Source organism: Sciurus carolinensis, unplaced genomic scaffold (assembly GCF_902686445.1).
Source record: "Sciurus carolinensis unplaced genomic scaffold, mSciCar1.2, whole genome shotgun sequence".
Taxonomy (NCBI): domain Eukaryota; kingdom Metazoa; phylum Chordata; class Mammalia; order Rodentia; family Sciuridae; genus Sciurus; species Sciurus carolinensis.
Window position 1 is genome coordinate 1953142 of NW_025920130.1, and position 25114 is coordinate 1978255.

Below are 25114 nucleotides of genomic sequence, written 5' to 3' on the forward strand. Positions count from 1 at the left end.
TTATTTGGGGACTCATGGTTTCAGGCTCGAGTCCAGATGGCTGACTCCATTCCTCAGGGCCTGGAATGAGGCAAAACATCATGGCAGAAGAGTGTGGTGGAGGAGAGCAGCTGGGAACATGATGACAGGAAGCAAGGAGATAGGAAGCTCAGCTCACCAACTATAAACCACAAAAGGTGTGCTCTCAGTGACCTACCTCCACCAGACAGACTACTTGCTTGTAGTCACCACCGAGTTAACCCCTATCAGAGGATTAATGCACTGATTGGGGTAAGGCTCATAAGCCAATCATTTTACTTCTTAGTCTTCTTTCATTGACTCACACAAGCTTTTGGGGGACACCTCACATTTAAAATCTAACATGTAATTATGAAAATTAAGTGAAATAGAATGCAGCTGTTTCACTAAAGTAACAAACACAGGTAACAAAATGTAATTTTTCTGCTCTGTTCTCCCGCTCTAGAGAACGGTGGGAATGAAGTCAAAGGACATTATACATGCCTGTCTAAAGTATATCCCCCCTGCATTTCCTTAATATTATGCAACTCTATCATACATGGAAATACAAAATATTGCAAATTTCAAGGAGAAGTTCTGTACTAAAGAACCAAAATATTAATTACATCATCCAATTAATATTACTATTAATATTCTGGGTGAATTGGAGAGAACCTGTGTTATTGTGCTGAACTATAAACTATGCAACCTCTATAAGACTACTGGGAACTGTAGTGAAGCATTCTATTGCTGAAGTTCATAAAGATTTATTTTTTCCATATGAAGAGAAAGTAGATGTTGTCGATATCTATGGTGTAATTCAACAGTTTAATTTTAATGAAACATTTCAAATTTGTCCATTTCAACTGAATTTATGTGAAACTACGTAACATTTTATGAAAATTGTTACCTATAAGATTTGGACATTAGCGGGCACAGGGGCACACACCTTTAATCCCAGTGACTTGGGAGGTTGAGCCAGAAGGATTGTGAGTTCAAAGCCAGTCTCAGCAGTTTAGCCAGGCCCTAAAAAACTCAGTGAGACTGTCTCTAAATAAAATACATAAGAGGGCTGGGGATGTGGCTCAGTAATTAAATGTCCTTAAGTTCAGTCCCTGGTACCAAAATAAAAATATTTGGACATTAGTAAATAACAATAGCCACTTTAAGCATAGGTTAAAGATGTTATTTGTGAAAAAATGGTAAAAATTGTTTAAAAATCTGAAACTAATTTTACACATCTGAGAAAATATTTACAAAGTGCAGACAGTCCCTTTTTTGCAAGTTCCCTAACATACATTTTGGTGATGATTTAGTTTAATAAAACCCGTCCCCAAGAACAAGGTTAAAATTTCAGTTACCGAGATATATTATCTATGAATAAATGGAAAAAAGTACAAACTTAACTGCTGTAGCCCTTTAGTCCACATTCACTATGTAATTAACTGATTCACATCATGACAAATGATCAACTGCATCACTGTTTCCAGAGTCTGTTGGTGGTTGGTCAGTGTGCATCTGTTATTTATTATGCACACTGACAATAAAGTGTGTGTTGCCTCCTTGTCTACTGGGGATAAGCTTGTTGATATTTAACAACGAAAAGAGGAAATTGGTAAAGGTGAAAGTACAGTGAGAAAGGAAAAGTGAAAGTGATGAAAGTGAAATATGAATAAAATATAAATTGGAATTATAAAAGGAATAGCTGTTTAGGGGAATGCTGACTTATCTGATGTTCCAGAGACTATATATGCAGTCAGAAGAACTTAGTAAAGGCCAACTTGTAAATGTAAATGTGGAAAGCATTGATAACGTAAAAGATGTCCCAGAGAAAGTGATAAAAAAGGTACAACATAAGAGACTCTAAATTATTTTATGACACTGGTAGTATAAGTTAAATATTAGAAGGTGATCCAGTCTTAAGAGGATGACAGTTTACCAAGGCAGAGAAGATACTTGCACTTCAAGATTAGTAACAGGAAGCCAAGTGATATTCAAAAGAACTCAAAGTTCATCAATAAATAGTACCAATGTGTTCAATTATAATGTACAAAATATTAATTTTACTATTTTTTAATTTTCTTATACATTTGAACCTATTTTACTATTTCTACAAAAAGTAAAGATCATGCATAATCAGAATGTTTCTCATTGGTTAATATGATGCCCTTGTGTGATTTCAGGTTGCACAGGCATTTTTATAGCCCCATGTTATTGTGCAAAGTGAGGACTGCTTGTAATTAAGACATTAAAAAGTATAAAATGAAACTTGTACCTTGGTTTCACATTTTAGATAAAAGATGACCGACTCAGGGAAATGTCTTTTTCTTCCAAAGGGCATGAGAAAACCTAAATATACACTTGCATATTTTCACATTCTTTCATCTCTGTAGGATTATCCAATGGTGCAGTAGAGGCAGGAATTCAAATACCCCCTCCCCGTGTTTCCAGAGGAGAAATTTAATTTACATATTTCTAGGTACATCAATAACCAAAAGGTGGCCACTGAAAAAAGTTAGGAGGACAATCTTCTCCCGGTATCTAGCTGGCCCAGGATTGCAAAATAAAGATCCACGTTCCTTATTCTCTACACAAAATGTGTTTTTAAAAAAAGTGAAAGATCGGGCTGGGGAGATAGCTCAGCCAGTAGAGTGCTTGCCTCGAAAGCACAAGGCCCCGAGTTCGATCCCCAGTCCCGAGAGGGGAAAAAAAAAAAAAAAAAGTGAAAGATCTAGGGAAGTATACATAGAAAGCAACAGTGAAAAGGGGGAGGGAAGGAGGGATGGGGGAAGAGAGTCCCATCGCCCTCTACCATCCAGCCCTGGAGCCCCTGAGGCTCTGGGGGGCCTTGACATGGCAGGAGGCAGCTGTCAGCTCTGAGCTCTTCCCCAGTTAGGAATGCCCCTCTGGGGGTAGCCAACAAGAATTTCTGTGGCATTGTGGGCTCAATGGGGGCTCCCAGGCCCAAGTGGGCCCACAGAGGGAGCTGAGCAAGCACTGTGGCATGATGTCATCTCTTAATCCGGGAATTGGGAGGCTAGGGCAGATCCAGGGTCTCACGAGGTGCATGTGTGAGGATATTCATGGGGACAAGAGGGGACCAGAATGGAAGTCTTTGGGGTCTCTGCAAATGGCCATGGATAGCAGACACAGCCTTGTCGGCTGCTAGCCATGGGGTAATGCTGTCCTCCCCTGTGACCAGATCAGCTGCCACCAGGGACTGACTGCTACCCCTGCTGGACCAGGTGGGTGTGGACTGGAGGAAGACACCCTTGTGGCCCCAGAGTCCTCTGGCTGGGGGAAGGGTGGCTAGCTGGCTCCCGGCACCCATCCGTAGTGTGCCCGGGCCCCCGAGGGGCACGGGTTTGAGGTTTTGGCTTGCTCCTTTGGAAACGGAAAAGAAAGGAAGAGAGGGAGGAGGACATAGAGGAGAAATAGGAGACAGAGGTGGCAGAAGACGAAATCTGGAATGCTTTTGTGTTAGGTGCCTCTGCTGATGCTGTCTGCCAGCGGGGATTGGGGCTCCTCAGGTGCAGGATCTGCCTTGGAGAGATTCATCTCCAGGATGTGCCGCTGTAAGTGTCATACCCACTCTTCCTGGATGGAAAGGGGGCCCTGGAATTCCACTTCTCAGAACCTGCTCTTGAGGGTGTAGATGTTGCCAACAAACTTGAGGAGTGATGTTTGAGGACGTCAGGGCACCAAGGAGGGGACTGGCCGCACCCTGGGTGGAGGCTGCTCTAACTCTTCCAGCTTCCGATGCAAGTCATTGGCCTCCTCGCTGCCCTGACCTTAGAGGAATCTGGGGGACGGGCTTGCGGGCGCTCAAGTTTGTTGATATTCTGCCACTGATGTTCCTCAGACTTCATAGTGCCTGGCGAGCTGGCTGCCAGAGGACGCTCACCGCTGTCAGCTGCCTGGCCAGCCTCAAGCCCTGGCTCCCCACCAGCACTGCAATCAACCAAGGCCAGGCCCCCAGATGCCAGCCCCAGGGGTGGTCGCTTGTCATCGTCACGGCCATGGCCAGCACTGCAGAACTTCTTGGTGAAGAGGCGGCCGCCCTGGATGGAACTGCGGTAGGCACCCATCTTCTGGGGCTGATGCTTGATCCACTCGCTCAGTGTCTAGATGGGCGAGCCGTTGGCACACCACTCTGTCACAAACTGCCGCAGGTGTGCCCGCGCATGGCTGGCCAGGGATTTGCAATTTTCAAAGTAAATGTCACAGAGCTCGCAGCAGGCCTCGGTGGAGGAGTGGGAGACCTTCTCGTGGAGGGTCTTTGCCTTGAAAGGCAGTTCAGTCTGGATGTAGGTCTTGGCCTTGACCTCTGTGGGGAGGAGACAGTCCTCCTGCAGGGGCCACTTGGCTGCCACTGATCCCAGGTAGCCAGTGGCTGAGGGTTTGGCCCCAGTGATGGGCGTCAGGCTGAGCTCCCAGGGAACCAGGGCTGGCCCAGCTCCTGGTTTGCCTGGCCGGCCAGCAAGGGGTGAAAGTGGTGGTGGGGACTGTCCAGGCGCCACTGTGGAGGACCCATCCTCAGCCACGGCAGGAGCCAGGTCTCTGGCTGGCTGCTCCTTGCTGAGGCACCGCTTCTTCAGGATCTCCCGCAGCGTGTTGATGGGCAAGCCGTTGACAGACTACTCAGTCATGCCCATCTGCCCCAGATGGGAGTGTGCATGGCTACACAGGCCCTTGCGGTTCTCGAAGAACTCACAGCAGAACTCACAGCGGATGTCTCGAGCTGGCTCTGGGCCGAAGGAGAGGTTGAGAGGAGATGGCTCCACATCAGAGGCCCAGAAAATGCCGGTGGCTGCGGTGGCTGAGAGGTCCTACTTCCCCCAGGTGCTGGCCTTACCCGCACCTTCAGCTTGGACTTCTTGACCGGCGGTGGGCAGGGAGAAAGGAGAGGGCCGCAGAGGCGGGAGTCGGCCGCCCCAGCTGGGCCAGGGCTCTGCGCCCTTGTGGGATGCAGATCTGGACTCGGTCCCTCCTGATGAGCCTGTGGAGCACTTCGATGGGGGATCCCTTGGCATCCAGGTCGCTGACTCCTAGGTGGCGCAGGCGTGGCTGGACAGGCCCTTGCAGGTCTCAAACCAGGCACCACAGAGCTGGCAGTCCAGCTCTCTGCCCCCGTCACTATCTAAAGTGAGATTCAGGGGCCCCTCATCCTCAGACTTTGGGGAGGCTGGCCAGGGACTCAGGGACAGCTGGGGGCTCTTGTCCTCATTCTTGGGGGTATGGGAGCCAGTCAGGGCCAGCGGTGCCTTCTTGAGGAGCAGAGAGCTGGGTGGGTGGGCCAGGCTCTTGGTTGAGAAGCCAGGAGGAGACTTGATGGCTTTGTTGACAGCAGGGGTGTCCAGGGGTTTGGCCAAGGTAAGCAGACCTGGCCGGGTAGCCCCAGAGACCAATTCTTTGGACCAGTTGGTCTTCTAGGCCTGGCGGCAGCCAGAGGGCAACATCAGGCAGGCCCTTCTGCTTCATCAGTTCATAGAGGAGGTCGATGGGGTCAAGACTGCTCTGATTCCGCCACCCGAACTGCTGAAGGTGGGAACGTGCGTGGCTGGACAGGTCTTTATGGGCCTCAAAGCAAGCGCTGCAGACCTCACAGGTGGTCTGGCTCTGGGCCTTGAGGTCCAGCAGCTCCTGTTTGTTGCCATGAGGAACTTTGCTGCTCAGTCGACTAGCCACCTGCTCCAAGGCCCCAGGGACAGGCAGGCTCTTCTTAGGAAGCAGGGGGCCTCCAAGTCCATGGCCACCATTGTGTGTTCCTCAGAACCCAAGCCCGGCGGGGGCGCGGGACAGAGCCCAGGCTCCAGTTTGGCCTTGGGCTGGTTCCGCTGCGGTCTTGGCGGCGGCGGCAGGGTCATGCACCAGGCTAGGGAGATGGGAGGGCGGGGGCGCCCCCTCGCGTGGCCCCGCTGCTTTTTTCTGGGCTTTTGTCACTTGGCACTGGGCGGTGGAGGCTGCCATCTTGGCTCCCGCTCACTGTAATTTTTCATTATCTAAATTATATAGCTTAGAAATATAGTACTGAATGAGCCTGTATCTGTCAATTTGGTAATTTGTTTTAAGGTTTCTCACATCTAAGCTCAACCTTTTAGCACCATACCTGTCCCTGAGTGAAGTTGGGTATCTAAGAACTAAAAACTCACAAATAGGGCTGACTAATTCTAAGGTTCAAACCCTTTCATAGAACCTACTGATCTGAAGTATTTCCTTCTCTTTAGTCCAAGTCCGTGGATTCAAGTTTTTCTTGGATGTTAGGAAAACTACTGAAATGAGTCACTTTCTCGTGGAAGTCTGGTAGGTTTGAAGTGTCTGGTACTTGTGTGGGGATAGCAGTTTCCCTACACCCTCCTTTTCATAACTTTTCATCATGCTTTTCTGGATTTACCCCGATACCTGGATTTCAAAGTTCACCGAACCATTTTAACCATTTTTTAAAGGCACGTCAAAACAGGGAAAGAAGAGTTCAAGTTCACATGATTTTTTGATGGTATAATTTTTAAAATATTTGCATCTCATACTCTAAGGAACTCAAAAATAATCTGATATACTGAGCTTTTATGTTTTGAGTAGAGAGACCCAGGCAAATCAGTTTGATGACTATTTACATGACCTATATTAAGTCAAAAAAGTAGCTAAGTGACATAATAAAATTTAAGTGACTTAACACAAAAAAAGCTTTTTGTAAAATTGAATTTGGTGTTCTTGAGGATTGAGAGGACTGGGATGGGGTTCTGCCCCATGTAGTCAATAAGGTTTCAGTGTCTATCACTCTTCAGGGCCCAGTCCTGTTGCCAGATGATGAACCAAGAAAAGGAAGAAGGCATACCTATTCCTCATTGCCTTGACCTGTAACCCACCTCACTTCCAGTCATATTCTGTTAGTGATAATGCATCATATATACATCCTACATGTAAGGGGTGAGATTCAATCTATTGATATACCCAGAAAAGAGTGGGGGTATGGATTTTGGTGAACATTCACTTCTTTATATGGCCCTTTTTATATACAGACCACAGAAAAAGCAAACAGACCCAGGGTCAGTCACACCATTTGGGTAGTCAAGTGTAAAATGAAAATTAAGGACTTCCTTGTTAACAGCAAGAAAATAGATAGGAATCCCTTTTTTGTAAGGGGTTCATTATACATTTTTATATTACAAATTATAAAAATAAACATTTTTCTTTTTTCACCCACTCTATCTTGAATACCACGTTTCTTAATTTTTAATTTGCCATTTCATGTCTTCCTCTTTGAGTCACTGAGATACTTTTAGGGTTTATATATAACCTCATAGGCATGCAGAGTTCTGGTCCAGATATCAGTTGCATGCAGGACTCGATGACTGAGGGTGCCCTGTCCTACAACTGCTTAACCAATGTGCCTTGATGGCCATTGGTGGAGAGGTCAATGTCCCTTCCACTCACCCTGTCACCCAAACTGCTGAAAGATAAGTGACCCTCAAAGGTCTGCATCCAAGGACATGCTTGGTACCTGGATCTGGGGACAGCTGGATTTCTACATCCATGGAATCCCTCACCAACAGCTGTGGGGCTGCCCAACTGATGTTGATAGAGTGTCATCCCGAGGCACTGTGGAATGTGCTTGCCCAACCTGGAGTCTCCTCATGACTGAGTTCCTTGCTAGGGGCGAATGAATAAAGTGGAATTCAACCTTCTAAAGAAAAGAGAACCCAATCTCTATTTCAGAGGAGTTATAGCAATCCTGGGGTAGAGGAGGAAAGAGTGAGGCTAGGAAAACACAGACTCCAGGGAGTGTCAGTGGTCGAGAGTCTGCTGGGGAGACAAGGAGTTAGTAAGAGATGGTATTATCCCTAAGTCATGATTGCAAGTCAATGTTCTATTGTCCCACTGGATTTACCTACAAACTACAAATTTGTTGACAAAAATCATTGATAGTCAGACAACTACAGAGTATTAATTTTCTAAGTGAGGTCCCTGTTCAACTCCACCAGTAATATACCCATGAAGCCTGCCATGAACAAACCACACTTTTCCATCCCAGGCTCCCTCAAATATGCTGTCTGTTGTACCACAGGGGCTCGTGCAAAGGGGGGTTGAAGGGTGCAGTGTCAAGAAGCACACAGACACTGGGAGTCAGATAAGAGCAGGCTAAGGCGAGAGCTGCCGACTTGTTTACTGTGGAAACAGCACGCTCTTATTTGGTTCCTATCCAATCAGATGACTGCACCATCTTTAAGCCAATCACACAAGGGTTTTGTAATTTGCCCCATGAGACCTTTAGTATATTTTTGTCTTACATTCCGTTTCTTGAGAAGGTAGTTCCATAAGTTTAATTCATTACTCAATATTGCCCAACAATTGTTATTGGAAAGGTAGCCTTAAGATGCTCCCATCTTGTCCCCTTCATCACCCTATTGTGTCTGCGTGGAGGATGTAGGTCTGCAAAGCTTTTAACATGGTTGTCCTTTCAAAATCAATTTGTGAACATTTTGCCCAAGGTGTTTATAGGGTAATTTCTTCTTTCTGAAATTATATTGTTTCCAAAACTTTGGTAGAATAAGGAATTATTTCTAAGTTGTTTCTTACAAGAGGTCTTCCATGATCACTCCAGATGGAAAGGGCTCTCCCTTTAATTAGGTGATTTCCTGCAAGTGACAGTGTACGTGTAAAAAAATCACCTTTGGGAATTTTCAAAACTATCTTTTATTAACCCTCATTCTGTACACTGAAAAATATCATAACAGGCATATGTAGTTTGAAAATTTGATTTTTCTGAAACATTGTCCCTATCTCCACTGTAGTCTAGACTTTAATGACTGACTTTATGCAGACACCTTTTTTAAAATCAATTATGGGCTAGTTTTCAATATATTACATTTGTGCACGTGACAATCTCTCTTCTGGACTGAATACAATTTTCTCCCAAAGAAAGTATCATTTATCTATATTTTTTTCATAATGCACATACCCTTACCTAGCACACATTGGGTATTCAATAGTTGTGATTTGGGTCAGTGAATTTAGATTAACAAATTTTGCTACATAGAACCTCAAAAGGAAGTACACATAAGAACTTAACCACAACTGGTCATGTCAAAATTCCTTTGTTTTAGTGTGACTGTATATCCCTACATCCTGTCTGAAATAAAATGAGTTAGTCTTTTTATTTGGGGAAAAAAAAAACAGTATGAGCATCAATATTTTAGGAGCTTGGCTCTTTTTGCAACCTGAATCCTCTAACAAGGTACAAAACCTGCATGCCATGGCCGTGTGTGTGTGTGTGTGTGTGTGTGTGTGTGTGTGTGTTTTATGTGGGTCATTTTTATCTCAGACCATTTTTTGCTTGTTTTCATGGACTAGAAAAGATTATGTGTCCACTTTCTAAAATGGTAATTTCAAAGTTGTAGGGATCCCCAAAGTCAGATTGTATAAATGTTTGCATATATTCTTAACACAGAGTACTCAGACCATTCAGTATATTGTTTGCCTTGGAAATAGTAAAGTTCCTGGAGTTAGCACCCAGCTCCCATGATTCCCATAAAAACCAGGCCGCTTCTTCCCTTTCCAATGCTTTATGTTCAAATAGCATCCATCAAGGGAAACTTTGGACTGATATTGCTTTGCCTTTTAATTCATTGACTAAAATATACGTGAGTGAGAAACTTAATGAGTTGGCTTTTACAAAGAATTTCTCAAAATGATAAATTATAATACATTACTGTTAAAGATACTCTTAAGTTAAATAGGTTCACTTTCTTTTCCTAAAAAGAAAGTTATGGCTTTGTGTGAAAAGCACTGAGGTGTGTTTACACTTTGGTCCCATGGTAATCATTGTGAGGTATGTCAGTGCTACTTCATCAGCAATGAGTTGTTTCCTTTCACTTGGTGCCTGTGGTAACAACTAAAAGTCTGAATTTCTCTTTCAAGTTCACTCTCAAATTTGCCCATCTAGTTCTGTTGTTGCCTCTATTCCTTCTCTAATACTTTTCATGTTCCAAGCTTACACTTGTCCCACGAGACTGTGGTTAACTGACTGAAGTATAAGTACCAAGGAAATTTTAGCAAGAGAGTTCCTATTCCTTGAATAGTCATTTCAATGTTAATATTTCCACTACAAGATGGAGAATAGCAATCACTGAAATTTCAATAGTGTAACGTGAGCTTTGTGGTGAGTATGTTAGGGGCATATTGGGGAGCTAGAAACTTTGCTATGTGCCCCTCACCTAATCATGCCTTTCTTTCTTCATCAAAGCAACTCAGTTTTCCTCTCCAGGGCTACTTTTGATCATGTGCTGTCTCTAGTTATACCAAACAGTTCTACTTAGTAGTTTTTATATTTTTGACATGTAATCATTAAACATGTTTACAGAGTACCAGGTGATGTTTCAGTATATGTATATTTAGAGTGATGTTCAGATCAAGGTAAGCATATCTAGTACCCTGAACATTTATCTATTTTTGATGGTGAAAACATTCAATATCCTTTCTCATATATATTTTTATTTTTGGTGTACAGCATGTTGTTGTTATCTATAGTCACCTTACTCACAATAAAAAACTGGTTATTTCTGTATTTTAGAATGGGTGTAGCCATGTAAAAAGGAAAACCTAGGTTGAAGCCTAGCTCATCTACTTGAACGTGAAGGACTTTAAGCCAGGTGGAAAGTCTTTAGGGACTTAACTCACGAAAGAGTACACTTCTGAGGGGAGGCTTGCATTGCAGATCATAGACCAATTGCAAGCTTTGTCCCTGCACAAAGGCTCATTTTCACCCAGAAATGGGTCACACCCCATCCAGGTATGCATACAAGAGCAACGTATTCCTCGATAACCAACCAGTTCAGGTGAAATTCTGAATAAAATAGTCTTTAGTCAATTATTCTATTAATAGCAGTGAAGACATAGTGTTTATGTGAAAAGTGTTTCTCTAAATGCCCTTGGATGTCAACTTCTAAAATTTTCATATCAATTTTATGAAATGGGTTATATTTTTTTCTTCATTTTATATCTGAGGAAAATATGTAGAGAGAGAGAAGATAAAGAACTTTCCCAAAGTCACTTAGTAAGATATTGGAAAAGCTAATATTCAAACAGCTAATTGAACCTATGCTTTGTATAAATCAGTATTCTAGAAATCAATTTTATTGTTATATGTTTGAGTGTATACATAACAAGTTGTCAAGCATAATACACAATTAAAATTACATTAAAATGTACAAATTTCTACAGATTTGATTAAATTTAAACTAAGCATTTAAAAGTATTTTTATAGTAGAATTGTGTTTTAGTCATCTTTTTCTCTGCTGTGACCGAAGGATGTATTAAGAACTCAGTTGGGGGATAGTTTATTTTGTGACTTGTGGTTTCAGTGGTATTAGTTCGTAGATGGGCAACTGTTCTTTGGGTCCAGAGGTGAAGCAAAACATCTTGTTGGAAGTGTGTTTCAGAGGAAAGCAGTTGGGATCATGGCATTAAAGAGAAGGGGAGTGGGAAGGGGAGGGAGAGAAGAAGAGCTTGCCTAACCAAGACAAAATATAAACCCCAAAATCATGTCCCCAATGACCCACCTCCTCTAGCCACACCCTATCTGCTTGCAGTTACCACTCAGTTAATCCCTATCAGGAATTCACTGAGTTATGGCTCTCAAAACCCAATCATTTCATCTCTGAACCTTCTTTCATTGTCTCACATGAGCTTTGGGGGGACTCCACAGTTCTAAACCAAGATAGATTGTCATATACACAGAACATTTTTGATAGATCAAATGACAATGTCATATTCAAATCTTTACATTGGTATTTCTATTGTCACATGTCCTCCTAGCTACCAAATTATCAGAAAAGTAAGGTCAGAAGAGAATTTGGGGAGACAAAGGTATTTCTCTAAGTCTCATAGTTACATAGCAACCCAAGGATTTATCCATTTAGTGATCAGTCCCTGTGGGAAGAGGCAGGAAAAGATTTCATCGTGAAAATTAAAAGCTAGAACAAAATTCTAAAGGAAAGAAATCCATATCGAGTTCCAAAGTTTAGGTATCTTCTCAAAAGCAGCCCTTTCTAGCTCCAGGATTTTTTTTTCAAACCAACTGGATAACAGTGACCAATAAGCAAAATAAAGTCCATTTGGACTAAACTATTCAGACACACTAGTGAAAGCACCCAGAAAACCACTCCAGATGCAGGAATTAATACAAGAGACTTTAATAAGTAGACGAACAGAGTGTCTGCCCTTAAGGGCGAGAGAAAGAGCGGGAGAGTGAGTGAAAGAGCGGGAGAGTGAGTGAAAGAGCGGGAGAGTGAGTGAAAGAGCGGGAGAGTGAGTGAAGAGCGGGAGAGTGAGTGAAGTGAGAAAAAATAGAGCAAATAGCAGGGGAATTACCTTTAAATAGTGAAAGTCTACAGGCTAATTGGACCAATGACACAAGAAAGTTAACAATGTAGATTACAAAATGGTGTGTGGGGAGGGGGCAGAATCAGGGGAGAAATAGCTGCAGCCTTGTTCCTTACAACTAGTATGCAAGTATCTTAAGAAACTAGGCTTTCATTTTATTCAATTATGGTGCTCAGAATAGTGACACCTTGATTAGAGAGAAGTTAAATCATAAGCATGTCCAGCTGTATAAAATTTAAAAGCAAGACAAAAACTTTTAGAAAAAAAGTAAAATAATCTTAACAGCCCAAATGACATGTAGGTACTGAAGTGTCATTGAAGATTTGAGAAGGGTATTGATCAGATTCAATTCAATTTCTTCAACCTAAATGAGTTTCCTGCTTGCCTGTTACTGTATCACATGCAATTAGTACAATAAATTTTATGCTAATAACATCTGAAATCTTGTTTAAGATGGTGAAATTGAAAGGACAGGTTATATGGAAGAATAATCTTCCAAGATGTTCATGCCCAAATTCCCAGGAACTACAAATTTATTAATGGAATGAAGGTAGAAGATGGAATTAAATGTACTGGTGAATTCATCATGAATTGTCCAGATAGGCCCAAAACAATTACTAGCATCATTGAGCGGGTGGTTCCTTACATGTCTTCAAAAAGGAAACCAAAGAGGAGCATCGGAGAATAAGAATGTGATTTACTGATTTCAACAATTGAAGATCATGAGTCAAAAAGAGGGCAAGGAAAGAGCCTCCCTTAGAGTCTCTAGAGTGCGATGCAAACCTTGATTGTAGTTCAATGAGACATTTCCAACTTCTGACCTCCAGAACTGCTGATAATCCGTTTTTTGTCATTTGGTACAGAGTGAAATGAAACAAACACAAGTTATTTGGTTAATGAAAAATTCAGTTTGAGAGATTTGTTTAGCACCCACATCTTAGAGAAATTGAGAGAGAAGCAACCATCATTTGAGGTTGATTGTTGTGTCATTTACTATTGTTTGTACTCAGATCCTCTCCTCTCCCTTTTCCTGCTCCAGTCAGTGGGGCAAGGCGAGTGACTGGGCAGGCTTAATTTCTCCGGTTCTTTTGTCAACTGCTTTACTATTAGATTCAGTCAGTGGGGTAGGAGTTTGCTCATTTGGTCAGAAAGGCAGGAGGAAGGGAGATGACAGGGTATCTCTGTCTCCCTCTCCTTTCATCAATCTCTAGAGGTGTGATGGGTCTTTGTGCCTCAGATACAAATCTAGGGATATTTCTGGCAGCTTAAAAAATGTGTCTGTGGTCCCATTCTGTGCTGATGGTCCTGGCTTTAGCCCTATTAGATGGCTCTTTACCTCCATAAACACATTATCTTCCACTGTCTTTCAGTTTTTTCAGCAGTTGCATATCACTGAGGAACTGCAATCTGATCTGATAGGCTTAGGGCTTTCTCATCACCTGTTTAACCCAGTCTATTGGTTTAATTCACTATATATGAATACCTGGGAGCTTCTGTTTTCCTCACTTATATATAATAAGCTCCCCAGCAGTATGAGGTTACATAGGTAACTTCATATATGATTCTAATAACCATAGTTATTGGTGAGCAAGTAGTTTAGGATGGCTATCAGTCCTAGAATCCTTGGATAGGATTTATTCATTAATAAATCAGGATACTGTATAACATAAGGATGAGGCTGATGATAACACTGATGTTCACTGTGGTCATGATTAGAGAATTGTAGAAGTGGAAAACATGATTGATGGTTTTGAATTGGACCTTTGTTACTGAAACAAGTTGTATCTGGGTAGACTGTTTGCCACTTAGTAGCTCTGACCTTTGATGGTTTCATCTTGGTTTTTGCAGCTGTAATATGAGTACTATGCACCTAGAGGATCTGTTTGGAGAGGATATTGAGATACATAGAAAGAGGTGATACCTTGGCACATAGGAAGTTCTCAATAGATAGCAATAGTCCTCATCTTTTATACTGAACCTCAGTATTAGTAAAGAATTCTGCCTTTCCTAAATAAGATCATTCACTTTTTAAAAGTTAAATCCACTAGCATTTGCCAAGCATTTATCTTTTTGCAGTTCTTTTCACTCATGTACTGTCGCTGGCTCTTTGCGGTGCCAAATCCACAGGTATTTGTCACCGCCTGCAGCAACAATTTGCACAGGTCTTTTATGGGTGGTGGACTGGAAACTGAGCTACCTCTATTTCTGAGCTACTTCCTTACTTGCTTGCTTATCTGTAGAGAATAGAGAAAATGAGGTTTGCTTGCTTTGAGAGGGGAGAGAGAGAGAGAGAGAGAGAGAGGCTTTGCTTAAGAGAGAGAGACTACACTTTCAGAAATCTTATCTTCTAGTTCTGCTGCTTCTTCTTAAAGGTGCGTCCTGCATCCTGTGAACTAAGGGTGCGTCTAGGGGTGTGTTCTCAATTCTCTGCTCTGTGATCTGCCTTCTGCCACTGTCCATACTCACTGCTTCTATCTGCTTGCCACTTCTTCTTCTTTCTGCTAATGGCTTTCTACTACCTGCTACTCTTATGGCAGCTCCTTACTCTCGCGCCCCCGCCTACTGTCCACTTATATTCCCTCCAGGAGGCGGAGGGTGGGGCCATGCCAGTTGCGATCAGGCGAGGAGCCAGCTGCCTCATCATGGCAAGGGTTAAAATGAACAGGCCCAAGCAGGCGCACTGGGGAACATCTGTGCACGCCTTGTGCTCATGGACTTAACTGAAAACGGCCAGTGATAAATCACCTGAGTGCGCTTATGCTAATTAACCTCCTCACTGCCGATGTGATTCAGGTGCCCTTCTGGCTGGCACAGCCCCCAACAATGTCCTAAAGTACTGCCCATCTAGCATAAGGAATTTCACATATTGGTTTTTCCTTGGTCTTGGGTTGCCTCTGCTCAATCTGCATGAAGGATTTCTCTTTTCAAATCCACATTTCAGGCTCTCTCAAAGTACTCCTCATCATGAATTCTCAATACCAAGCTCTGTCTACCATTCTGGACTATTTTCATTTTTTAAAAATTTATTTATTTATTTGCTATTGGGCTGCTTATTTGCCAGTGAATCACTTTTTTTCTTTTAACCCTCTGTGTCCTGCACAGATGAAGACACAACAGGAGTCACTTTACCTACTGTTTGTGAGAACACTTACCTGTTTGAGGACAATGGAATAATACTCTGCATAAAGAGAAAGACACTTCTCCCAGACGTGGAGGACTACTGAACAAATTCAACAAATTGTCTTTTCCCTTGTTCTATGAAACAATGAATACAGCCATTTTCTGAAAATGAGTATTGTTAATCATTGGATGGTTAACCTTTACAATGTCAATGTGTTCTCCATATCAAATTCAGTTAAATGACTGCCAGAGGTAACAATTAAGGGAACATTTCACATAGATGAACATAGTAATGCTTTGTTCAGTTCTAAATGCACTGTGAAGGACTTAGGTGAGAGCTAAGCTATGTTAAAAAAGCAAAGTATGAGAAAGGACAATTTCACAGAAAGAAAGTGGGAATTTGACAGATAAACTGTAGCCTGCCTTCCAGTCTTTCACAGTTCTTGGTTCCCTGCTATTCATTGTATCTCATATTTCCCTTTCTTATTCCCTTTCAATAAAGAACTCACACCAACCAAAATGTGAAAAAAAGTAGAAAAGAATTATGTTGTGTGTGCACAAGAGTGTGTGTTTTGTGTGTGTTTATATACCCTGAAGTCAGTTTGTGTGAGGTCATCTCTAATATGAGTGGCAGCAAGTTGTTTCTTGACACCTTCCAATCCCAGGCAGGAGAGTTACTTGTTTCCTAGCTGAGAATCACATTTTACACACTCATTTTCTTTGTTCTGATGTCCCATTGTTTCAGATCATGTTGAAATTCATGAATTTTAAGAGTTTTGCATTGTAAGAAGTTTCTTGAATAGCTCCTTACATTTAAGTTTAATAGGATTTGTGAAATAATTTCTGTAAATTTTAATTTCACACGAGGTGTCCAGATTGAAAATCAATGTGTTTACTAATTTCTTATCAGTGTCTGAGCAGCATACGTGGAAAAGTTAATTAAATAAATGTTAAACTTGCTTTGAACATGGAGAAACATACTTTACATTGGAAAAACCAGCCACATTCACAGGAGGCAGCTTGATAATGAACTTGATGTCATTAGGATAAGATATTCCAAGGCAGTGTAGGTTGTCAGTCCTCTAGAGTAGTGCTTGCAAGTCTCCATATGGGAAACTCCAAATAAGTGTAACAAGATATGTATTCCCATGGGCTTTCCTCTTCCAAGAAAGAAATAGAACAAAAGAACAGAATTTTTTTTTTAATGAGTGACAATTTGAGTCAGATTTAACTATATGATAGTAATTTTTACAATTGTGTTTTTTAATTATTATTAGTACAAAAAAAAATCAATTTATGCCTCCAAACACTCAATATGTCTAATACCTCACAAGAATCTCTGCTCCAAGATCGAACAAACACCAGCATCTTAAAGACTGGGATCTTGAGTGAGGTGTCAAAGATTTATTTTTTCAGGTGTCCATCATCTAAGCCTTTCACTGTGTGAATGCTATCAATCAATCACAACTTCTCCCCCATCTATATCACTCATGTTAGGCCGCTTCTATAGGATGCCAGATCAACCCATCAGCTTCATCAAGCTGGTGAAAATATGTGTCAAATCAATCATTTCAAGTCATCTATGAAAGACACCTTACCCATTAAATTAAAATTTTACTCTTCAAATCAGTGCACTAGTGTCATGAAGACACAGGCTTTGTGTCTTAATTTTAACACCTGAATGCAAGGCTATTTACAGCCACATTGCTATATGGACAATTTGTCTTCAGTTTTTATCACTTTATAGTTTGGGCCCAATTGTCCTTCTATAGGGACTTCTGGGGCTTCTGTTTTTTTTTTTTTTTTGCTTTTTCTTTGTTTTTCTTTTTTCTTTAAAATCTGCTTTCAGAATTCATGTTAAAAATGTTAAATTGTATTGAACAACATTTATGCTAGTTTACCCACAACTGAAAGTCCTTGTATGGCTTCTAGATGATATCTTCCATTATGAATACCTTAATTTAAAACTTTTTGTTTGTGATACCAGAAGACAGATATTTTACAGGACTGAGGAGCCTCTCTGGTGGCCCTGAAATCACTCCATGCATACAGCAACAGATTTCATGCACCTTTAAAACCTCCCATTCTAGTAGATTTATGTGATCTTATTTTTATTTTTGAGCATTGCCTCTGCAGAGCCTTAAACTTAGGAGTGTAAGTAGATTTGTAGAGAAAGAAAACAAAGAAAGGTTTGGAAAAATTATGCGATTGTCAGTGTCTACATATCTAGGTAGTGACTGGGTCTAGAATTCAGACATTGTGTTCTCTATTCCAGATTTATTTAAATTATTTCAAACTTTCTACATCACTTTGGGGATGAATTGGAACATAAAATTGCTTATATAACTATATCTTTTATTATGGTGCTCATACATCTCAGTTTGCTGGGAACAGTCCAATATATGTCGTTGTCTAGTGTAGTTAATATCTCTACTTTTCATTCTCAAAAGTGTCAGCCTTTGGTTGTTAAAGTATACAATTGCCATAATTTCAAAATTTTAGTTGCTCTTCCTTTGGGAATGAGGCCTTATTTCTTTAAAATAATTCTGACCATAATATTTTCAGCAAACTTTTACCCACCACAAAACCTAGCTTTGTTATATTTATTCCTGTAGTCATTGGACTCAGATTTCCTCACAAATTCTGAATATTACATTTCCCATTTTGGACTTGGAGTATACAGCTGTGATAACTGACATTCATGCCTAGATAAGGGCTTGCTTTTATTTTATGTTATGTTTTGGCATCTTCTGCCTGCACTTCCTGGTTTTAAAACTCTTGTCCATCCCAGGGTTCATTTTTTCTTCTCATAGCTCAGCAGAGAGTTGGAAGCATCTTTTCCCTATTGTGCTGTGAGTTAGTATCCTATTCTATGTCCCTGGCCCTTCTATAACTGTTAGAAAAATATCTAAATCCTCTAGCAAGCTTTACTACTTTCCATTGGGATGGCCTAAATTCTGAATCTTTGTGATTCAGCTTGGTGAGAATGATGGTCTATTCTGTGTTAGATCATTCCAATCTGCAGCAGCTAAGGGGTTTGCAAACCCAAACATTTGTGTTTTAGTAGCTGTCAGAGCTTTCCAGTTAAACTCCAGTTTTCTACTTGGCAACTAGGAAAGGATATAATTAATAACGAACCAAACTTCTCTCCCGATTTGTGACCTCATCACTACATACATTTTACGTTTCCACCATCTTTCATAGGATTTGAAGGGTGCCTTCCTGATCAATTTTGAGAAGAACTTCAAACCAGCATAGTAAATAAAAGTGTTGTATCACAACTTTCATTATTTGAGCCCAAAGGGTGTCTCCACTATTAACTATCTAATCTTCAATACATTTAATACATTACTAAATCTCACTGTGCCTCAGTTTCCTAATCTGGATAATAAACACTATTATAATAGTCTAAGTTATAAGATTATTTTGAGAATTGAAAGTATTTCAACATGCTCAGAGTGCATGCTACCAATTAGTATGAGTATTTTGGTCTAGAAGAATCCGTGTAGTTGGAAGTAGCTTTCATTCTATGAATAGTGACCAAATGGTATGTTTGTTGTCAGGTGAAGTTTAATGCATGACCAAGGTTAATGCAGCATAAGCTCTACTACTTGAAATCATTGTTCTGTTTTAGTAGACACATGCTTTTCCTGCCTGTAGAGAAACAATGGAAGAAAAAGGGATCAGAAGGGAGACAGCTTAGTATATTGCAGGAGAGCGAGCCACTATGAATGACCCTCTTTTACTTTAAAATCTGATGCCAGACAGGAACTTTGACTTGGTGATGGTAGAAAGGAAAACAAGCCAGGAGAAGGAACATACAGGCAAGGCTTTTTATTAGGGCTTCTTCTTAGGAGAAGGGAGACACAACTCTGACCAGTGTCAGAGTGGCTTCTGGGACAAAGGTTAATTTTATTCATAAGAAAGACCTGCTCCAAAGGAGTGCTGAGGTTTAGGAATGCTAATTGTCTTGAGGTATAAATCAAAGTCCTGTTTTCTTTTTCTATGGGGGCATTTTAACTGTGAGGAAGGCTTGGTCAGTCAACCATCCTGGAGCCAAATGTCAGTTTCTTATATAAATGCTGAGTTCCCTAAATAAATATGTCTTGTGATAGGGATTACTTGCTCTAGCTGTTTTGGCAAAATATAGGTGGGAAATGGAAGTAAATGCAAATCATGGCAAATAACAAGTTAAGAGAGGATCCTCAGAATTTGCCATTTTGGTGGCCTCAAAAGTTTTTATCCTATATATTGTTTGTTCTCATAGAGTCATGGCAAAGGTATCCTGGCCGTAATGATGCACCAGTTCTCTGAATCTTGTAAGGTTGAGAAGAATGGGAAAGTAATATGTCAAGCTTTTAATACCTCACAAGCTATGAGTTAAATTGGAAGAACAGAGGAATAGAAACATGCTATCTTTTAATGGCTGTTACTGAAAGATGAGTCCCTGTCCCTGATGCCAATCCAATAACAGGGAGTTTTGAGAAAAAGGAAAAAGAAGTTGTATTACTTTGCTAGCAAGGGAGAAACAGTGGGGTCTTCTGTCCCAGAGACTGTGATTCTGCCATCAGGGGAAATGGAGGGTTTTCAAAAAAGCTATTCAAAGGCTACATACCAGGTGTGCCCTGACAGGTGGTCCCAGTTATGTCCTGATTGTGTGTTGAAATCACTTGTTAATTGGGAGATAGTCACTTACTAGTTCTTCTGGTCACATCTCCTTCCTGTGGAGAACAGATAACTCAAGGTGATCTTGTTCCCCCGCTCCCAGATTATGGAGGGGGAGAGGGAGAAGTGGAAAAGAAAAATGTGTCCCTTTTAAAATAAACAGCAAGGGCTGTATTCAAAAGGTAAAATGAACCACTGTTATATGAATTCTCCCTTTGTACCTATGGTGGTTCCTGTTTCAGAATGAGAAAGAATGAGCAGGCTTTCCTAAGTGTGGAATTTAAAACAGATAGAGAGAATTTTTTTTTAATTATCCAAAACCAATATATACCAAAGTCATGAAGATGCTGGTGATGAGAATCAGTCAGGGCGGAGTTCTGTTTCCCCTGACAAAGAAGATCGAATACCCAAGAGCACTGAGGCAAGCATAGAAAGCAAGTTTTATTTAAGGATAGAACAGAGATAGACTTCTCTGCAGAGAAGGGGCCCCAGAGCTGAGTGTCCTAAGAAGTGGGAGTGTCCTGCCCCTTTCATAGGTTTTAGATTTCATTTGTTCTTTTGCTCTCCTTCTCCCCTTATTTTGCCTACATGGCAGGAAAGAAGTCTTCCAGGGGTTCCTCTCTGTGTCATCCCAAAAGCACCCAAGAGGTGCTTCATTAAGAAGTCCTACAACTCCCTGCAGAGAGGAGCAATTCCCTGGAGGCAGGTATCCTTAGCATCAGGTTACAGGAGGATGGGTGAGGGCTTTGGAGATATTAGCATTTTATTTTCTTTCCTCTTGAATTAGTCCCCATCTTTTGGATTGGATCCAATTATTTATTACCTGCACTGGCTGTCCTTCTGCCCCAACCCTGGCCTCGAGGAGAATGTGGGGATTTGAGGTGAGAGCAACAAGAAGGGTTTGAAAGCTCTAAGACACAACTCTAGAGTAGATATCTGAAGGGAGAATCAAAAGCCAACTTCAGGAGAATCCCTGAGACAAAACTGTGAAATTTTAACAGTTTCATACCACTGAGTTTAATCAGGTTTGGTTCATTTGCAGATTTTAGGAGAGCCCACCCATAACTGAACACATAGGGATAAAGAAATAGTCTTTTAGAATGAGCACTCTGATTTAGTGAACTGTTGTTGCCCTGTACTAAGGAGGCCACTGGAATGGCCATTCGTTAACATATACACCTTAAACAAAATTGAAGAACCAACTTACTAGTTCTTTCATCTTTATTTGTTCCTTGTCACTCTTTTGTGGGCATATAGACATATAAAAAATCATAAATAGGGTGTACTTTATAATTTATGTAAATTAATTCTGTTGACATGTACAGAGAAGAAAGGTCAAGGTAAAGAATATCAGATCTTCTTTGTTTAATGAGCCATTTAAAACTACAATTAAGAAAATGCAATATTGAGCAGGTCTGTAACCACAACACAAATGGCTAACAAAAGCCTTTCTTATGGAAATGAATATCGAATTGAAACTCCAATGGCTAAGAGGAGTAAAGATAAACATCAGTACAGAGGAACTTCATGAAAAGGAGAGGACCACCCTACTCAAGGAATAAAGTAAGGGAAAACAAACTATTAATAGGAAGTAAGGCTGGAAAGGAAGACATGGAAAATTCTTGAGTCACATCTGTGAGTAAGACAATATCTTTCTTGTTCTCTTTCATGTTACCTTTGCAAGCACTAATAAACAAATGGTAAAATGAAACAGTGTTGGATAAAATAAACTCAGAGATACAGAAAATTCTCTCCCTATTGTTTAGAACAGAGCATATCTGAACCACCCATTCCATGATTCTTCTTTTTTTAAACCTAATTGTAAGGAATCCCACGAAAACCACGCAGGATACAGGAAATCACATAAGGGAGTTTATTAGGCAAACAGAGTGTCTCCCTGCAGGGTAAGAGAGAAAATGAAAGGAAAAGAAAAGGAAAGAGAAAGGGCGTGCACTAGAGAGAGTGGAAAAGCGAGGAGGATAGAGAAAATGAGTAGGAGAGAGAGAAGCATGAGAAAAGATGCTGGGGTACCTACCGTGAAGCAATAGAATTCTGCCAGGCTAACAGGGGACCAATAATGGAGAAGGATACTTGCAAGCTGACTGATGAACCAATAGCTAACTAGAATGTTCACAGATTGACAAGTGGTTGGGAGGCGGGGAAAATGGCTGCACCAGCAAGGGCGGGGAGAGCAGCTTTGTATTACATTCCCCCATTTATGTTTTATAAGAAAATCCTTTGTTCTTCAGTTCTTTCTGAAGCCTTCTCTCCCCTTCCTGCCTAAATGACTGGGGCTGGTTTTGCAGGTGAGATGTAAAAAGTCTATTCTTTTTCCAGACTTCCAAAGGAAGATGGTTTTAATGAATTTCATTTCCTCAATTTGACTGATCCCCTATTTCTACATTAACTGCCTGTCCCCAATTCTGGCTTCATTCACCCCTCTAATTTTGGGAACTCCTTCACTGCTGTAGGGAAAGGGGCTGATGACTGATCTGGCTTCTTCGAGCTGGAAGGGGGCAGTGTGGGGCAAGCAGTTTGGAGTTCTCTTTTTAGAAATTGGGTCAATTGAGGGGTACATGGTAGAAGTCCAATTGGGGAAGAGCAGGTTGTAAAGGCATCTGGGGATGGGTGTTTCTATGAGAGAAGAACAAAAGACATAAGTACTGAAATGAGATTGATACAATATAAATGTTGCAGAATCTGGATCATGCCAATGAATATCATAAAGATGACAGAAGTCAATAATTCCTCACCAGGGGGTGGAAGAACTCAGAAGTTGTTCCCATAACAAGGCCTAGCAAAGGCTGTAGAGGACAAGACCTTTATTTGGGAACTTTAATATTGTCCAGGTTATCAGACACATTTAGTAGAGATCTCTATACTTCTGTTACTAGCAAACATAGATTAAGCCTATTTGTGTCTGTAGGCCTTAAACTGACTAAAACTTCTGACTCTGGCAGTCTCTCTTGATAGTTATCAGGCACATTTGCCTAAGAATCTCTCTTTTGTAGCTTTTAGTCTTTATTATAGTGGACTAACACAAGTGTACATCTTAAGTTACATTTAAGTATGATTTCTTTTAAATGCCCAAGAATGGCTATATTTTGGTTTTAACTGTTTTGCTAGGTGTTTAAGTTCAAGCTGGTCAAAGTGACTTGTTCCTGTCAAAGGGTCAGCTGAGTTCCCACAGGGGTCACTCCTAGAGAACTTAAGAGCAGCTTCTTAGCTCCATTAGTGCCATTGGTTAGGCAGGGTCTCCTCGATGAGGTGGCTTCCCTTGAAAGCACCAGGGATGTCTCTGTTTTTCCTTGACCCTCCTCTGCAGCAGGTGCACTGAGTGGCTTTTCTTCTAGTGCCCTCATCAATCTCCTTGATCAGGAGGTTGTGTGACCCAGAGTTGCAAACCTTCTTAGAGAACTTCTCTTGTTCCCTGGGTTCAGGCTGACTTTGAGGGTAAGACCCAAATATGGACTTTTCTTGACCTCTGTATTTAATCTCAATCTCTAAATTTGATCTTAACCATCAAGTGAGTCAGTCTCACCAGTCATAAAGCAAGAGTACTGGGCTTTAACTTCAATGTCTATGACTTTCCAGTTATTTACCCCTTTTATCTAATTGGGGTTTACATTATCTGTCCTATAGGTGATGGCTTACTATTCCAAGTTAATTTACAATGTTCGCTTTTGAAGCAGTACTTCTGCAAAATATTGATCAGGCAACAATTACAGTTTACAAAGAAAATACAAAATGAAATCGCCAACAGTAAAACATTCAGTTTGTGCAATAGCTATCTTGAATTTTGGCTGAGTTATTCATTATATCCCCTGTTTGAGTTCACAGTAATCTTTACAACAAACATCAAATTTTTGAACACAACTTTAAAGGAGTTAAAGTCGGACTTCCTTTGGAGACATTCTAATGTGCAGCAGAGTTGTGAGGCAGAGCCTTATCTCAGGTAAGGTGGGGCTTTTAGCTCTGTTCTCTGATGAAAATGCAGATCTAAAGAGTTATGTCAGCATTCTTTATATATGTGCAATGTTAGGTTCCAAAGTTACTGTAAGGCGGGCAGGAACCAGAGAAGGGAGCTGATGAAACACTGGTTATCTAGCAAAAGAATTCCTTCCTGCCCAAGAGCTGTGTGCCTGAGATCAATGTACTGCCACAGCAGTTAGGCATCTTGTGCCCCTGCACAGGAGCACTCCCAGGCACCTTGCATGCCACAGTCATGAGGTCAGAGATCCCAATCTCAGTCACTGTTGTCCCATTTTTGCTACTGCGCATTACACTCTTTCTTAAATGTCATTTTAAGAAGTTTACATATATTGACTCCTGAGTCTATATGAACATTAGTTAACACAATTTAACATGATATCTAAAATATGAATTAAAGAAAGTCTGTGAGAGCTTTTAAGTTTCCTTTTGTGTGGGAAAGTGGTAAAATGCTTTCATGCTTAACCTTTAAACAAATCAGGCTCTCAATAACTGTTAGAAATACATTTAACAAATTTTACATTTATCCTATGGATGACAGGTCCTATATAGAACATTAAATGATAGGTTTACCATTACAGACAAGTTTAATTTGAAGAATAGCAGCTTGATAAATTTTCTGCTTTAAAGGCTTGCATACCTGGAAAATATGAACACATTTAATATACAAAGAATAATGTTTAAGTATGTTACCCCATGGAATAACTTTGTAAATTAATCAGATGTCTCTAGCAAACACGTTTGAGTAATCCCATACGTGTCAACTCTAATTCACTCATCTTATTGTAAAAAAACAAGATATCAGACAAGTGTAAAAAAAAACAAGATGTCAGACAAGTGTAAACAGTATTTGCTGTCTCTTTCCTGTGGAAGAAAAGTCCTAGAAAAATTGATGTTAGACATTTTATAAACATCAACTTTTTATTAGTTTACCACATAGAGACTTGGGAATTAATTTTAG

The 25114-nt window shown here is 40.9% G+C and overlaps 1 pseudogene; it reads right to left on the bottom strand.

The window, feature by feature from the left end:
* Positions 1-3224: 3224 nt before the first annotated feature.
* On the bottom strand, positions 3225-5967 carry LOC124974071 (protein Wiz-like; annotated as a pseudogene).
* Between the last annotated feature and the right edge of the window lie 19147 nt (positions 5968-25114).